Source organism: Typopeltis vanoorti, chromosome 6 (genome assembly GCF_054136105.1).
Source record: "Typopeltis vanoorti isolate ZY-2024b chromosome 6, IOZ_Tvanoo_1.0, whole genome shotgun sequence".
In the NCBI taxonomy this organism is placed as follows: Eukaryota; Metazoa; Arthropoda; class Arachnida; order Uropygi; family Thelyphonidae; genus Typopeltis; species Typopeltis vanoorti.
Genome location: NC_143554.1, coordinates 146,784,986 through 146,801,444, shown reverse-complemented (window position 1 = coordinate 146,801,444; position 16,459 = coordinate 146,784,986). Strand labels below are relative to the sequence as shown.

The following is a 16,459-nucleotide window of genomic DNA, read 5'->3' as shown; positions in this document are numbered from 1 at the left end:
TAAACTTTCATACTAATTTTTTTAATAGCAATAACAATAATATTCTTATTGATCTTCGAGAATAGATACACTTCTTTTATTACGATATTGTGTCTGTGTTGTTACGATGGGTGTTGTTCAAGTAATTCCTCATTATTATTATTATTATTATTATTATTATTATTATTATTATTATTATTATTATTATTATTATTATTATTAAACAGTCAGTAAAGTATATAAAACAATAAAGAAGATACTGATTATTATGTGATAATATCATTAATATAATATTACTATGTAACATGAAAAAATAATGTAACAAATTATTCTTCTTATTAAAAAAATATGCAAATAATGAGTTTACATTGTATGTTTGTGAGAAATAGGAAATATAATATTTTAGTTGCATATGTGTAAATACTGTTGTATAATCACTCTTTCTCAAACTTTGAAAAAAAAATAGTAAACTACATGTAATATTATATAACTTGTGTAACTCTGAACTATATAATTGTAAATTATTACTGTGATTGTTATTTTAAAAGATACCAAAAAAACTATGTTATCATCATTATTATTGAAATTTCATTATATGTAGCACTTAGAGCTGAACCTTGTAAAATAATATACTGAATGTTACTCAAGATGATCATTGTATACAGTATATGTAACCAGTGGTGTATTGGTAAATTTTTAACAACCGGCTCGTTTGTGTGACAGGGGAGGGGTGAGTTAGACCTTTTCTAACCCCCACAAATCAATATATAAATGATTATGTAACAGATATGTGCCTTTTCTCTTAAAAAAATTCAAATCCTTTTTATCAAGATTTTTGTATCAAATAATTTAGAATTTTTCATAATAAAAGTCAAACTGGTCACTATAAACAAAGAAATCATTTTTGACATAATTACGGCATCAGCCTCTAAAAGAATTGTCAATTTTTCTGTGTTAGGATGTCTGAAAACGAAACAAGACATTCTTGCTTGAGGCAATTTATTGCGACTTCTGGGAATCTTTCTCTTCTGTGTTTCTCAAAACAGTAATCTAAGACTTTTAGCTTTACCTCCAGCTAAGAGGATTATTGTCCAGCATTTCTAAGACGTATTTCAGAAATAGCAACCAGCAGCTTATTCTATGGTATATAGTTTTACATATTGAAAATATAGCATTGTATTTCTAAATCTTTGAATAATTTCAGAAGACCGTTGAGCAGCTGATTTCAGATGCAAAGAAAGAGTACAGAAATGGAAGCTTCGAATATACAACAATATTATTGCTTTATTTCTTTTGTCAAAACGGCAAACTGAAATAAGAGATTTTGAATACTATCTGAAAGCTTTCAAACCAGTAGAAATTTAAAGTAGTTATGTAACTGAGTTTGAGGACAGAAGGGGGGGTGGGGGGGAGTTGCAGTAAAAAATCCTAGAAATGTGCATAAATTTTGAATCATACCATACAGGATATCCTTCCTATTATATTTTCAACATATCTACTGTGGTTAAGCACTGGATATTATAGTAATGTGCATCCTACAAAAAAAAAAAAAAAATGTTGCAATTTTAAGCAAAAGAAGATGCCGAAGTGTCTCTGATAATATACCATCGTATATATAAATTTTTGATACTAAACAAGACACAATATCGGAAACCGAGTAATGCAGTTTACATTCATTTGTTTTTCATAAAAAAAAAAAAAAATCGTACCTAAAATTGAAATGTGACGATCCATATAAAGGTATTTTGCAGAGAAAGAAAGCAAAATATCATGTTTATTTCACTAAATGTTATTTAAAAATATAAATATTTCACAAAATATTTTAAACGTAAATAAACATTTGAAAATTCGTGAAAAATAATCTATATTGTCAGAAGTGAAAGAAATTTACTATTACTAAAATATATTCATTGCAAAGGCTGATCTGTGTTCATTTCAGGATTGATTATTTATTTTGACGGATGTGAAACTTCTTTCTTTCGAAAGAGACACAAGAAATAAATTGCGCTGAAAAAAAAAAAAAAAAAAAAACACGATCAAATCTCCTAGTACAGTGAAAAAAATTCGAAGTAACAAAGATTCTGGGGTGGTCTTGCTATTTCATCTGATATCAAAATTGGAGATGTTAATGTCAGCTTATTGCTTTATGCGGATGATGTTATATTTCGCGTCGGTCTGTGGCAGGATAGATAGTGAATGCTTTCAAATCCTCTCATGAAACAAATTGTGATAATAACAAAACTAAACAATAACTCAATATTTATTTTTATTGAAAAATATTTTTCCAAAATTTTTATAATAATTTCCAAACAGAAATTTGATTTCCACTAAAATTTTTCTCCTTTTTCTATCGTACCCTCGTATCTGTAAGTTTTCCAATCTATGAGTTTTATTTATCCACGAATTTACGAAAGGTGTAGCGTCCCATTCTTTTAATTCTTTGCCCAGTAAATTAATCGTCATAAAATCAGAAATATGTTCAACCGTTAAACTGTTTCTAAGTTGAACATATCAAGTTCATTAAACTAAAATCTCTTTCAGCTTCTGCACTACTGACTGCTATAGTGTTAATTATTTTTCTAGCTGTTTTAATTGTTGTAGGAACTGCTTCAGTTTTTCCCTTTATGTTTTCATTCACAAAATCTCGAAAATCATTTTTATTTTTCTGGTATTTCAAAACTTCAATTAATTGATCTAATTTTCTTTCACCTTCCATCCAAGGTGAAGTTCATTTTTCATAGGGTCATGTGGATTCATCTAGTAAATCGAAAAGTTCTAAGATATCTTTATTAGCTTCGCTGGATAAATGTCGCAAATTCATAAAATAAATAATTTTGTCAAGCAATTTTTCTTTGGGAAGTGACATTATTTTTGTGTCGTTATAAAATGGGATATCTTTATATTTGTCAGATTCCGTTAACTCATTAATTTGTTGCTCATGCTTTCCGTGATTGTTTTTAAGAAGTTTAAAAGCACGTATTGTACGCTTTATTAACATTTGAGCTTTGGTTAAATTTGTTTTTCGGGATTGAAGGCCGATTGAAAGTAAAGAAAATTCTTCGAGAATATCTATCACTAGAGCCAGATCTTTAAAAAATTTTATATTTGATAAACTTTCTGCCATACCGGTATAAACTGCAGACTGAGCAAAATGCTGATACACAGCAGGATATGCTCGCCATACTGCTTTAGCAGATCGCAAACTACATGCGTCCCATCGCGGCCCGAGAATTCGCCCAATTTTAATAATCTCTATATCGAGTTCTTTTGCTATAGCTGCAAGTTCTTTTTGCTTTTTATATGATTGGTGATAAATTGAATAAATTTTATCTTAAAATATTTTAAAAAGATTTGTTTGTTTTATATCAGTAATTGAATCGTCAAGTGCTAGCTAAAGCCTATGATTTAAACAATGCCAAACAATTATTTTTGCAAATTTTTCCATTAATTTGGTAGGCACTCCAGACTTCCTCTCTAGGGAGTCTGGAGTGGCTACCTGTCTTGTAATGGCACCGTCAGAACAAAAAGCTATTAAATTTGCTTGTAAATATTCATAATCAAAACCAAATTGATTCAATGTGGACGTTAAAATATTTTCTGCAGTTGTAGATATCAGTTCATTCAATGCAGCAAACAACATAACTGGATTGGAGATGGATGGTACACTACATTGTAAATATATTACTAAAGTACTTCTTTTCGAAATTGTGGACGCTTCATCAATTGTAATGCAAATTCTAGAATTCTCGTTGATCACATTTTTAAATATTTTTATTCTAATTTCACTTGCAATATGCTCTGCAATATTTGTAGCATTATATCGCGTATATAAATAATTTCCTATGTCAACACCGATTTTTGATTGCAATTCTACTGCCCCTTCAATATCACCTAAGGGTCTAACCCTGATTAAAATTATTTTAATTATAAACAAAAAAAAATAAACAAATCGAAATGAAAACATATAAAGAAAATTTGACTATATTACCTACAACTTACCTATTATCAAATGAAATCCTGAACAAAATAAAAAAAAAAAAAAAAACACTAATGTTACCATTCATTTATGATTGGCACAATTATACGCTGTGAGTAGCCGATCGAATGACGAGACTGTAGTGCAACAATGTTGCATTTCCAAGAACTTAATGTTGCAAATTCTTGGAAATTCGCCGAAAAATAACGCATTATTGTTTATTGAAATACCCACTTCGGGAGTTTTGATAACGTGTTTGTTTTTTAATGAATACAGACAATGTTTAATAAATAAAATCATTTCCAAATTCCCGTCGTAAAGTATTTATTATACAATTTCAAAATATTTAAGCGAAAATGTATATGCTTCATTCATCATCTATCCTTTCATAAAGAATTTTAATAACCACGCTCTCTCGACTTAAAAATATTAACAACCGGCTCGCTAAATTTGAAAAATATTAACAACCGGCTCGAGCGAGCCGGTACGAGCCGGTCCCAACACGCGTTACCTAATCTAACTATTTGAGAGATCAATAAAAAAATAATAAAATAATAAAATAAAATAAAATAAATAAAAATAAATTATTATTATTATTATATATTTTTCAATGATATTTATTATTATTATTATTATTATTGTTGTTATTATTATTATGCAACATTTTGTACTAAACCGAAAATATATTTTGTGAATAGTCTAAATGTAAATAGCCGAATGATAAAGATAACACTGTCAAATAAAAGAAGGGAAATAAATATGGATACATAATAAAATGTAAAATGCAGCATGTAATCTTATAAACTACCTTGTGTAACTGTGAACAATATTTGTAAACGATTATTGTGATTGTGATTATTCTGTAATATGAATTCCACATTATGCAATTAAAAAGATGTTAAAGTAGTTATGTAATTGAGTTCCAGGACAGAAGGGGGGGGGGATTACAGTAAAAAATACTAAAAATGAGCATAAATTTTGGATCATTCCATACAGGATATCCTTCCTATTATATTTTCGACATATCTACAGTGGTTAAGCACTGAATATTATAGTAATATGCATCAAAAAATAAAAAATTAAAAAAAATCCGTTGCAGCAAAAGAAAGAGGCGAAGAGTCTCTGGTAAAATACCATTGGATATAAATTTTTGATACTAAAAAAGACACAATATCGGAAACCGAGAAATGCAGTTTATAATCATTTGTTGTACATAAAAATAAAAAAAATAATAAATAAATCGTTCCTAAAATTGAAATGTGACGATCCATATAAAGGTATTTTTGCAGAGAAAGAAAGCAAAATATCATGTTTATTTCACTAAATTTTATTTAAAAATATAAATATTTGACAAAATATTTAAATGCAAGCAAACATTTGAAAAATCGCGAAAATAACCAATATTGTCACTAAAGTGAAGGAAATTTACTGTTACTAAAATATATTCATTGCGAAGGCTGATCTATGGTCATTTCAGGATTGATTATTTATTTTGGGAGATGTGAAACTTCTATTTTTTGAAAGACACAATTAATTGTGCAGCAAAAAAAAAAAAAAAAAACGATCAAATATCCTAGTACAGTAAAGCAAATTCCAAGTACCACAGTACATGTAAAGACAAGTGACACAAAAGTCCCTCCACAGTTAATCTGTTAATGGCTCTAAAATCGCCATTAAGGTATTAACAGCGGAGGAGGGTAAATACTTGATAAAAGCTAGAATGCAGATGAAGTTTTGATCCGTGAAAAATGGTGGGGTTGTCTGGTAATTTCAACCACCTCGGCCGATAGGAAGGTTAATTACCTTTTTTTTTTTCTTTTTTTTTTGAATTTCCTTTACTCTTCTACGATATTTGACCATTTTTGGTGCACAATTTATTTATTGTGTCTCTTCCCAAAAATATAAACGAATTTTACATGTATACAATAAATATTAATATTTAAAAAATCTTGGTAATATTAAACTAGTAACCTTGTAAGTCATTTTATATAAATAAATGACTAACTTATATCGATGGATTATAAATAATTATACAACTTCTACGATACTTTATATTTAATATTAAATTTTCTAAATAGTTTAAAATGGTTTAATGTAATTCTAAATACAGTATGTGTGTGTGTGTGTATATATATATATATATATATATATATATATATATATATATATATATATATATATATATATATATATATATATATATATATTATTTACACTTTTAAATATTCCATGTAATTGAATCATAATTACTTTAAAGAAAGATGTAATTAAAATCTTTCTGTGAAAGATTTCAATTGCAGTGTTCATTATTGATTCTGAGAATGTTGATTTTGTTTGACAAGCTTCGTTGACAAGCATCATAGTTGCTACAAAAATTCTGAATACCGAAAAAATATTAAAAGATATGGTAATAATTTAGTATAAGAATAAAAGTTGTATTTTATTTTATTTTATTTAAAGAATTTAAATGCAATCAAATTAAGCTTGCTAATCAAGATAAAAATTGGAACTTCATGAACTGTCAAGTTCAGATATTCTCACTAAAAATAAAAATTTTGAATTTACGGTAATAAAAATTATAGCAAAAGTCATATTTATGGAATTCTTCTGGTTCCCATCTGCCATACGGCCGCGGGAGGGTAGCTATATGCTACCATTCTAGGGAGAGATGATTATGAGCAAGGTGGTTTCCCGTTGCCTTCCTTGCCGTAAGTATTTATGACTGTAACCCGTGTGTTCACGGGGCCGGTTTGCCTGCTTGCGGGATGATAAACCTCAGATAAACTGGCGGAAAAAACCCTGCGGCCCACCCCCAAGACCGGCTAACTTGGCCATGGCTGAGGAAGATCCTTAAGCTCCTCACGTCGTGGACGGGAATGGAACCTAGGACACTCCTTCCCCAGGCATATGGTTGCGAAGCGCAAAGCCACTAGGCTAACCGCGTGGACCTTTATGGAATTACATTTATTTATTACAAGATTTATTCAACTCCAGCTTTGATTTTTTTAAAGTTGCAGTAATAAGCATAATAATTCCAGCTTTAGTTAAAATGTAGACAATAAATAGTAACGATAGCTTGCTATGCTCGCTAAGATTCACTTTTTTACTCGACATTTTACCCTAAAATGACTAAAATCTTGATGCACAAAAAATGAACTAAAAAATCAATTTAATTTATAAATAATAATAACCTTGAAATTCAGATGCTCTATTTATGTGATATAGAAACTGCTCTTACTCAACTAATTAATACAAATAGCAGCAGCACACAAAAAACATCTGTTGTCTCTGGAACATGTTTCAAAATGACTGCAAAAACTTTCTTAACTCAAAAACTTATTTACCCTGTTTGCAATTTCCACTTATTAAACTTCTAGTACACTTGCAAAGAGGTTAGCTAACTCTGCATTAAGTTACTTTTACAAACTGTATATCAACTTCAAATATGCCAATAGATTCTCTTAATGACACTTCTTGTTACTGTTAATCTAAATCTTAATTGGCCAAGTAAAACACATTATAAGAGGAATTGTACAAAGGAACTTACAAAAGCTCTGTATCGCACATTCAGTCAAAGGTCTTGCACAAAAAGTTCTAAGGCAATTTTCTCATCTCAGATCTTTAGCTTCCTTCAGGAAATCTGGCTTCAGAAATATCTCATTGGGAAAATAGCTGACTGTGAATTGCACCCTGCAGTACTCAGCTCTGGCAAAATTATTCTTCCACAGCAAAAAGAAAAACTTCAGAGCGAAGGTGCTTTGGGTAATTTGTCTCGCCTTTTCTCCTCTTCCTTGGTTCACCAAAAATGCCTGGACGACTGCCTCCTTTTTTTGTTGCCTCTACTAACTTGAATTGCCACCAGCTGTCAACTGGGATTCCTCTCTGGCCTGAAAGCTTTTCACTGGCGATTGGAACTGGAATATCTCCTTTTGGCAACTTGAAGCCTTTGCTTAAGACTGGAACTGGGAAGCTCCTCTCTGGCAACATCTGGAAATGGGAAGCCCTCTCTCTCTCTCTCTCTAGCGACTTCTGGATCCAAGAAGCCCTATATGCTTGGCTCTGTCCCCTTTTATTATGCCTTCTCTGAGACCTCTCACGAAGTTTGTAACCACCGAAGAATTCGGCATGATTCTTTCATCTTAAGTTTCAAGTTCGGACTGCTCTTTGTTCTCTTCTGTGCTTTATTTTGATTGTAAGTTGCCGACCATCGGAAAGTTGTATGAACCTTTCTGACTGACATCAGAGGTGTTTACGTGCAGAGCTTGTAAGCCTTTCTCTTACACATAAAATTTAATAAACAACCTTTCTAATGCTGCCATGTAGATCTATTACATACAGCTCAGGCAAAGCCTTTGTTTTTAATCCTACATATTCTTATTAAATTAAAGAAGTATATACAGTTAATTTCCAAAGGACTATTTACAGAAATATCTAATACAAAATACGCAGAGACAAACAAGGTTATTTTTTAAAACATTCTTATAGGATTTGACCTAAGTAAAAAAATTGATGTAATGTGCTTTGGAATATTTAAGCTACAATAGAATTTATACGATATTGATAAGAACAATAGTCTAAAAGTACAGGTAGTCCAGCGAAAACCATCTGTGAGAAAATGAAACTAGTTTATTTATTTAAAAACACAAAAGTACAAATTTATTAAGTATATCTTTATAGAGTTCATAATTAAAAGGACTCTAATAATAATAACGATAATAGAATTCTAGAGATGTGTCTCATTCTTGTTTTGGTATTCTCAAAATTATCAAGTTTTTCTGAAGCATTATGAATTTTGCTATTTTATTATTATGCCGCTAATATTTCTTCAAATGTGGCACTTTTTACAACAAAACTTGCTAAGTTATGTTGAAGATATCTGTTCGCAAATATACTCAAAATCCCTTTGACCTAATAAAAAGGCAGAATGCTCATGAAAGTTCATCAGCATTCTATCTGTTAAAATGCAATACCCCCCCCCCCCGCCGGATTATTGTAGTTATGTGCAGTGTATTTCTTAGATTGAACACCTTTTTTGCTGCACAATTTACTTATTGTGTCCTTTCCGAAATAAAAACGATTTTCGCATGTGCGAAACTAGATAATCAAAATGTTTGTTTCCATTGGAAATATTACGTCAAATATTTATATTTGAAGCTGACAAAGCCATCAAAGGCTTGAAATGTGAAAAGGCAGCAGGAGTAGATGATATTCGACCAGAAATCATCTGGTCGAATATCATCTACTCTTATACTTTTATACTGTCTTACAGTGCAGCCACTGTAAGACAGTATAAAAGTCTTACAGTGGCTGCACTGCATAGTTCAGAATGCGGGGACAGAGGGACGAATTCCCGATGATTGGAGTAGAGCTCTCATAGTACCCATATATAAAAAGGGAAATAAAACTGAATGTGAGAATTACAAAGGTATTTCCCTACTGAGTGTTCCTGGCAAGATCTATGCAAGTATACTTGAGAAACGGTTGAGAAGAATTGTGGAAGAAAAGCTTCGTGAAAAACAAGCTGGATTCAGGTCAAATAGAGGCTGTCAGGATCAGATCTTCACTTTAAGACAATTAGTCGAGAAAGCATGGGAATATAACAAAGATTTGTATTTAAGTTTTGTTGATTTGGAAAAGGTGCCTAGAGAGAAGCTATTCAATACGCTACAGTTATATGGTGTCGATGGGGCATTATATCAAGCAATACTTCGTCTTTATTTGAGTTGTAAGTCAACAGTTAGAATTGAAGGAAGTACAGGAAGATGGTTTAATGTTAAACCAGGTGTGAGACAAGGATGTACATTATCCCCTCTGTTATTCATTATCTATATGGATCACATTATGAAGGAAAGTGGTATTAAACATGATATCAAAATTGGAGATGTTAATGTCAGCTCTTTGCTTTATGCGGATGATGTTATACTTCTAAATAACTCCGCTACAAGTCTGCAAGATTCTCTGACTAAATTGAATAGCTGTTGTAATAGATATGGTATGAAGGTCAGCATTAAAAAGACAAAGACAATGAAAATAGGTAGAATCATTGAAAATGTCAACTGTGTTGTGAATGGAGAACCTGTGGAACAAGTAAAACATTTCAGCTACTTAGGCACGATTTTTACTGAAGATGGTAAATTAAATATAGAAATAGACAACAGAATCACCAAAGCTGGTATGGTGGAAAGTCAATTGAATAAATTCATATGGAATAAGAGAGAAATTAGTCGGAATACTAAATTAGCTGTATACAAGACAGTGTTCAAACCAGTTTTAACTTATGGATCTGAGAGCTGGGTCAGAAGTAAAACACTTGACCAAAGACTAGAGACGGCAGATATGAGAGTCCTGAGAAAGATTATAGGCGTGAACAGATGGCATCAATGGCAATATCATATTAAAAACGAGGATATTAGGAAAGAACTCGACATTGTCAGCATCCAGGAATGCGTTAGCAGAGCTAATCTCTGGTGGTATGGTCACTTAAACAGAATGGGCAAAGAAAGATTAGCAAAACAAGTGTTCTTTGCCAGGTTGGCAAGAAAACGACCCAGAGGAAGACCAAGATATAGGTGGATTGAAGCGGTACAAAGTGCCTTAGACGATAGAAATATAAGATCTGATAATGTTGGAGTCTTGACAAGTAACAGACTGATTTGGAGGAAAATTGTAAATAGGAAATTAATAATGATGTAATTTTTTTCATGTAGTACTAATCATATCCTGTACACCCCTTGAGGATACCTGGCAGGAATTTGATGATGATGATGATGATGATGAATATTTATATTTTTTAAATAACATTTATTCAAATAAATATGATATTTTGCTTCCTTTCCTTGCAAAATAAGATTATATGGGTCGCACATTTCAATTTTAGGAACGATTTTCTTATTTTTTTTAATGAACAACAAATTGTGTTAAACTGCATTACTCGGGGGTTTCCGATTGTGAGTCTTTTTTATTTATATCCAATGGAGATTCTACGCCTTTGTCTTTTGCTTAAAACTGCAACAGTACAATTACTTTGGAAAAATAACGAATTCAAACAAAAAGAAAGTGTGTGTGTGTGTGTGTGTGTGGTGATAATTTTGGGAGTGGGGAGTTAGACATTAAAGGCGAATTAATTCTGTTATGAAAATTTTGGATATAAAATTTCATTTTGACGCATGCACCTACACATGTTTCAAAAGATAAACTGTAGAGAAAATATCGCTACTTCAAAACCGCCGCATAATATCGAAATTAGCCGAAAATATGTACATAACAGTTGACTTCATAACTGCCGTTTATTTTGATTTGTAGTGAGTGATTAGGGGGAAATCAAGAAAGTTGAAATGCAAAAGCCTACAGATTACGTTTATAAAAATTATGCATTACATGATATGATTCAAGATTTACGTATGATTCTCTATAAAGCAAAATTTAAAAGTGTGAACCATCGCGCAATCTGTGAACTAACCTTCCAACTAATATTATGAATAAAATAGAAAACTTAATTTGGAACAGATGGAGGCTGTATTCATTTTTAGATTGGGATTTTCATGAATTTATAAAATAATTGTTTGATAAAAATAATTATCTTCAATCAAGTTCTTGGAGAATTTTAAAATGTATTGGCGATTAAAATAATTGGCAAAAAAATTGATAGTGACATTGATCTTCCAAAGTGATACAATATGAAGTGAAGAAAGTATGAAAGGATTTCTTATTTTAAGCTGGCATTAAAAACAATTATACGATAAAAACAAGCAGCAAAATGAATATAACTCAAAGGTATTTAGTCTGGTATAACTGAGATGATTCCAGTTACCGAGTGAGCAAACGGCAAGCAAGTGCGTTTCTTGCTGTAGGCCACAGAACTTAGCTACTACATATGCCAGCTAATCTTGTTAAGTGTTCTTTTCAGCGTGAAGGATTATTGCACCTTCTAACGGACATGACGGTCAAACTACACTTCTTATCCATATTCTTTCAGCAGATGGACAGAATATTATCCAGGTTTGTTGGACGTGTATATACGTCCAGCAAAGAAATGGTACGCTTACCTACATGAATTTTATGGAATACAGAGTTCCTGTTAGTTTTATATTCTAAGGGAAAGAACAATGTATTTCAAATGGAAGCGGGAAGCCTTACAAATTTTTCAGCGGCCTCTAGTTTTTATATTATGAATTTAATATTTAGAAATAAGTATTTTATTTTGCCACTATAACTACGCTGTTTTTTTATTGTTCTTTTTGAGGAGTAAGGTTTTAAAATGTGTCCCCCCCCTAGAGAATGAGTCCCCCATATTGCGCCTCATGGTAAATGGGGCCCTGTCCATTCACATTAAACCTTCTTCCTTCATCTGCAATTTTACGTTTTCTTGAACTCATTTTTGAAATTTTTTTAACAAATATATATCCTTTGAAAATGATAGTTGATGTTATTGAATTATATTAAAAGACGTACCCGGGAACGTGACTGTAAAAGTGCGCCAACATCTCGGTTGTCGTCGGATGAAGTTGCCTTTGTTATTCCCACTCGGAATGACTCAGAAGGTTGCTTCGTGCCAAGTTGCACGGCGATATCACGAAGTATAAGAATAAAATGATTTTTAATTTATTATTCATATTATAAAATGTATTATTTAAATAATTCAACAATGGGCCACATGCCATGCAAGTATTGTCAATATTTTATGGGACGCCAAAAATGTAAGTTTGGGTCGCATGCAACCCGCGCACCGCTGGTCGCATTTGATAGTGTTAGATCCTAAATGAAGGAATCTTAGAAAGAAATCATTCATTTGGAATCTAACATATAAAACTTGCTGACAAAGAGAAATACCTGCACATCAGCTGTAATTAAAAGTGAAACTTCTTCACTTTATGTTAAATTTGTATTCTTTATTTCAAGTGCCTTATATTTAAGCTGATGTGATTATATTAAGATTTCATTTTTAAGTATGTCTAAACAGAGAGATAACTGATTTAAATTTAAGCCTCACTTAAGCTATGTAAAATTTACTGTGAGTCATCTAAAAAGTTGCTAAGTAATAATTCCTGGAAGGCTAATGAACGAGCTCTGTATCGGAAGACTCTCTCCGGTCGTAACGTTTTCCTGTTTCGGTGGTTCGGAAGTTAGCGGGCAGTTTCGCGTAAGGGGGTGTGGGGGGGTGAAGTCTGTGATAAGATGTCGGACTGCGAGCGTTCTTAAAATGAAGTAGGATTCCATGCAAAGATGAAGGTAAAAATTCCAGTCCTAGCAGAATCAAGCCGTCGCTGAGAAGTCCCATCGAGTTGTTCCTGAAACGCAAAGTTTTGAGTCCGTTTTTGGCAGAAGGAATGAAGATAGTGTAACCCCTACGTTGGCGTATGGACAGCCAATAGAAGAGAAGTATCCAGACATACACGTGGCGCAATTACTCTAATTTTGTGTGAAAGTTCATCAGAAGAGAGATGGTTTACGAATGTGAAATTAAGAACTGTATTCTAAGGAACTCTGTGGACAGTCTCTATTTAGAAAGTTAACCTCCTCTGAGAGTAAAAAGAATTGTTTGGAAGAGATCTTTTTGTAAATTTTGTATGTGATAGGGTTAATTTAATGCGATAAGGATAGTAGAATTTAATATCTCAGTAATATTAGAATGTTTGTTAGTTTTCTCTTGCGAGTAATACTATTGAAAGGTATTTAGCTTAACTTCATATCATTTGCTATCTGTCCCAATATGCAGTTACTGTGTTTAGCATGCTTTATAAGATTTAATTAATTTAGAAATTCGAGTTTTATTTAGTATTGAGCATAATTGAGTGTATGAATTTTGTATTGTGTTTTAGATATTCCAATAAACATGTCATATTTACTTGAACCTGAGTCATGCCTGATTGCGATTCCAAATTACCACTTATAAAAATAGAACCTATTTTGGCGGAAGGGTTTAGAGAGTGAATATAATAATAGATTTAAGTCACGACTGCAATAATCTGAATCTATACGGCAGTTTAAATAAGATATTGTGTAAGAAAGCTAAGAATCTAGTATTGTCTCCCTGAGTAAGGATCTTTTCTACTATAGGATACAATCCTAGATATAAGAATAAGATTAAAGTAAGAGAAGAAAGAAAGAAAGAATAAATAACGAAAGATAAATATATAACAATAGAGCAGCCGGTAGGATTTGATTGAATAAGGTTTTAAGTAAGCAAAAGGATAGATTTAAGTAAACAACGTATTAAATATAGCAACCTCGATATAGAAACATCGATTTAACAATAGGATACCACACGGAAGGCTGTTGCATAAACCGGCGAATATGGGATTGGAATATAAACTCTTGACTTGGACCAGAAATGGTTAACAGACAGATATCAAAAAGTGGTATCAATGGGTGTGAACCTGCCAGATTTAAGGTAACCAGTGGTATACCTCAGGGTTCAGTCCTTGAGCCATTACTATTAATGACTATACATTAACGAGATCAAGCAGGGTCATCATCAGATGTGCATTTGTTTGCCGATGATGCGAAGATAGGCAGGGCAATCAGGGATGCTACTGATATTCAGCAATTACAAAATGATTTGAATAGACTGGAAATTTGGGAGAATGAAAATTGCTGTCAGTTTAATGATAGTAAGTCTAAAGTTATGCACTTTGGCATGATGGGATTTCCAGCGGCATACAAGAAACTGAGGAGGCAAGGGATCTTGTCGTATTGGTAGATAGAAATTTGAAGTTCAAAGGTCACATAAGAAAAAGTTGCAAATAGACCTCAGGATAACTGGGATGTTGAAGCATGCTTTGACATGTAAGGATAAGTCATTTTGCCTCTTTATAAAGCTTTGATAAGACCACACCTGGATTATTGTGCGCATATTTGGTCTTCCGGATTCCAAAGGGATTAAGAAGCTGTGAAAGTGTTGCAAAGAAGAATTACAACGATTATATCCAGATTATGGGATTTAGATTATGAAGACAGATTGTGAGTATGAGGATTGCAGATTCTAGTTAACAGGAGAAAGAGAGATGATATGATAGAGGTCTATAAACATTTTAAGGTGTTATAGGTTACGTCTGATGAAATTTTTCGTTATATGGAAAATAGGGAAAGAACACGGGGGATATCCATGGAAATTAAATTTGTTCACAGTCAAGAAAGGGGTAAGAGCTAGGTTTTCTCCCAGAGAGCAGTCAGTGAATGAATGGAATAGTTTTCTTTTAAGGGACAGTGAGTGCATCCAGTATGAATGAATTTAAGGGAGGGTATGATAGCTGGTTTTGGTGATTTATAGCCTCCCCCGATGAGTCGTTGACTCCCTGGAGGTCTCAAATAATAATAATAATAATAATTTATTTTATGCTAATATTCCCTAAAGAAAACAAAATGTACATTTGCATCATTATGTTTATACAATTGAAACGCAACAAGTTAATGTGACCATCTACGTCCATTTGTTGGCGTGTTATCTGTGGACGCTATTGCTCCACATGTATAGTTGCGGCAGTGACCATAGGTTGCGCTCTTTTCACCCGCTCGCAATCAGTGTTAATTTGAGAGCGTTTCAAATGCCACGGGCATTTTTAGTTGCACTTACACTAGTTCATGCGCTTTTATAATTATTATTTTGTAATTACCAGTAGTATCCATCATTCGCAACAAATGAAGAAGAGAAAAGTTGATTTTGAACGTTGTATTTTTAATGAACAGTGGAGTGTGGATTATTTTTTATTGAGTTAAAGAGAAAAGAATGGGGCCCATCATGAAATGACACTCTAGCATAAAATACAATAATATTCTGTGTTTTATTAATGACAGATTGTGAATTTCTTCTGTTTTATATAACAGTACATGATAAGTTATAGATATTACTTTGGCTACAAAATCTAAAATATTCACTATCTGGCACTTCTCTGAAAAAAGTTGCCTGATCTCTGGTGTAGACGATGTCCTTCGGTTTGAAAGTCTAAGGTTTGAATATCGTCTAAGATGAGAACTTTTTCTAACGCTTTCAACTTCAGATGGGTTAACTAGTCACAAACGTAATTGAAGCAGTTTTTCATTAAAACAGTCAAACCGGCCAGAATAACACATGCAATTACAGCCATAGCACACAAAGAAAATAGGATTAACCGTTTAATCATAAGCAATGTCAAGTTTCTAAGAAGCCTAAAATATCGGTTTTAGCTTCGAATTTTGGAGTCATCTCCTTCTGATATGAGTCCCAGTATCGAGGCTAACGTGATCTCTCATTAAGACTTTCGAAATGTTACTAAAGAATCATTTTGAATATGCTTAGAATTTTTCCTGATCATTTATAATCAATTCTTAGTAAGGAGAGAAAGAATATTGTTGAGTATTCTTTAGCAAACGTTGGTCAATTCGTAGAGCCTCTCGGTCGATTGGTTGGCCAGCAAAGGTTGGTCAATTAATAGAGCCTCTGCTACTAATGGCTCACGCAAAAAAGTTCAGCAAGTGTGAGCGCAGTTAGTAGTTGGTCAATCGTTCAATATTGTTGGCACACTCTCC

General features: G+C 32.4%; 1 pseudogene; it reads right to left on the bottom strand.

Annotated features, from left to right (window-relative positions):
- Positions 1-2,272: 2,272 nt before the first annotated feature.
- Positions 2,273-4,167, bottom strand: LOC150106046 (E3 SUMO-protein ligase KIAA1586-like; annotated as a pseudogene).
- Between the last annotated feature and the right edge of the window lie 12,292 nt (positions 4,168-16,459).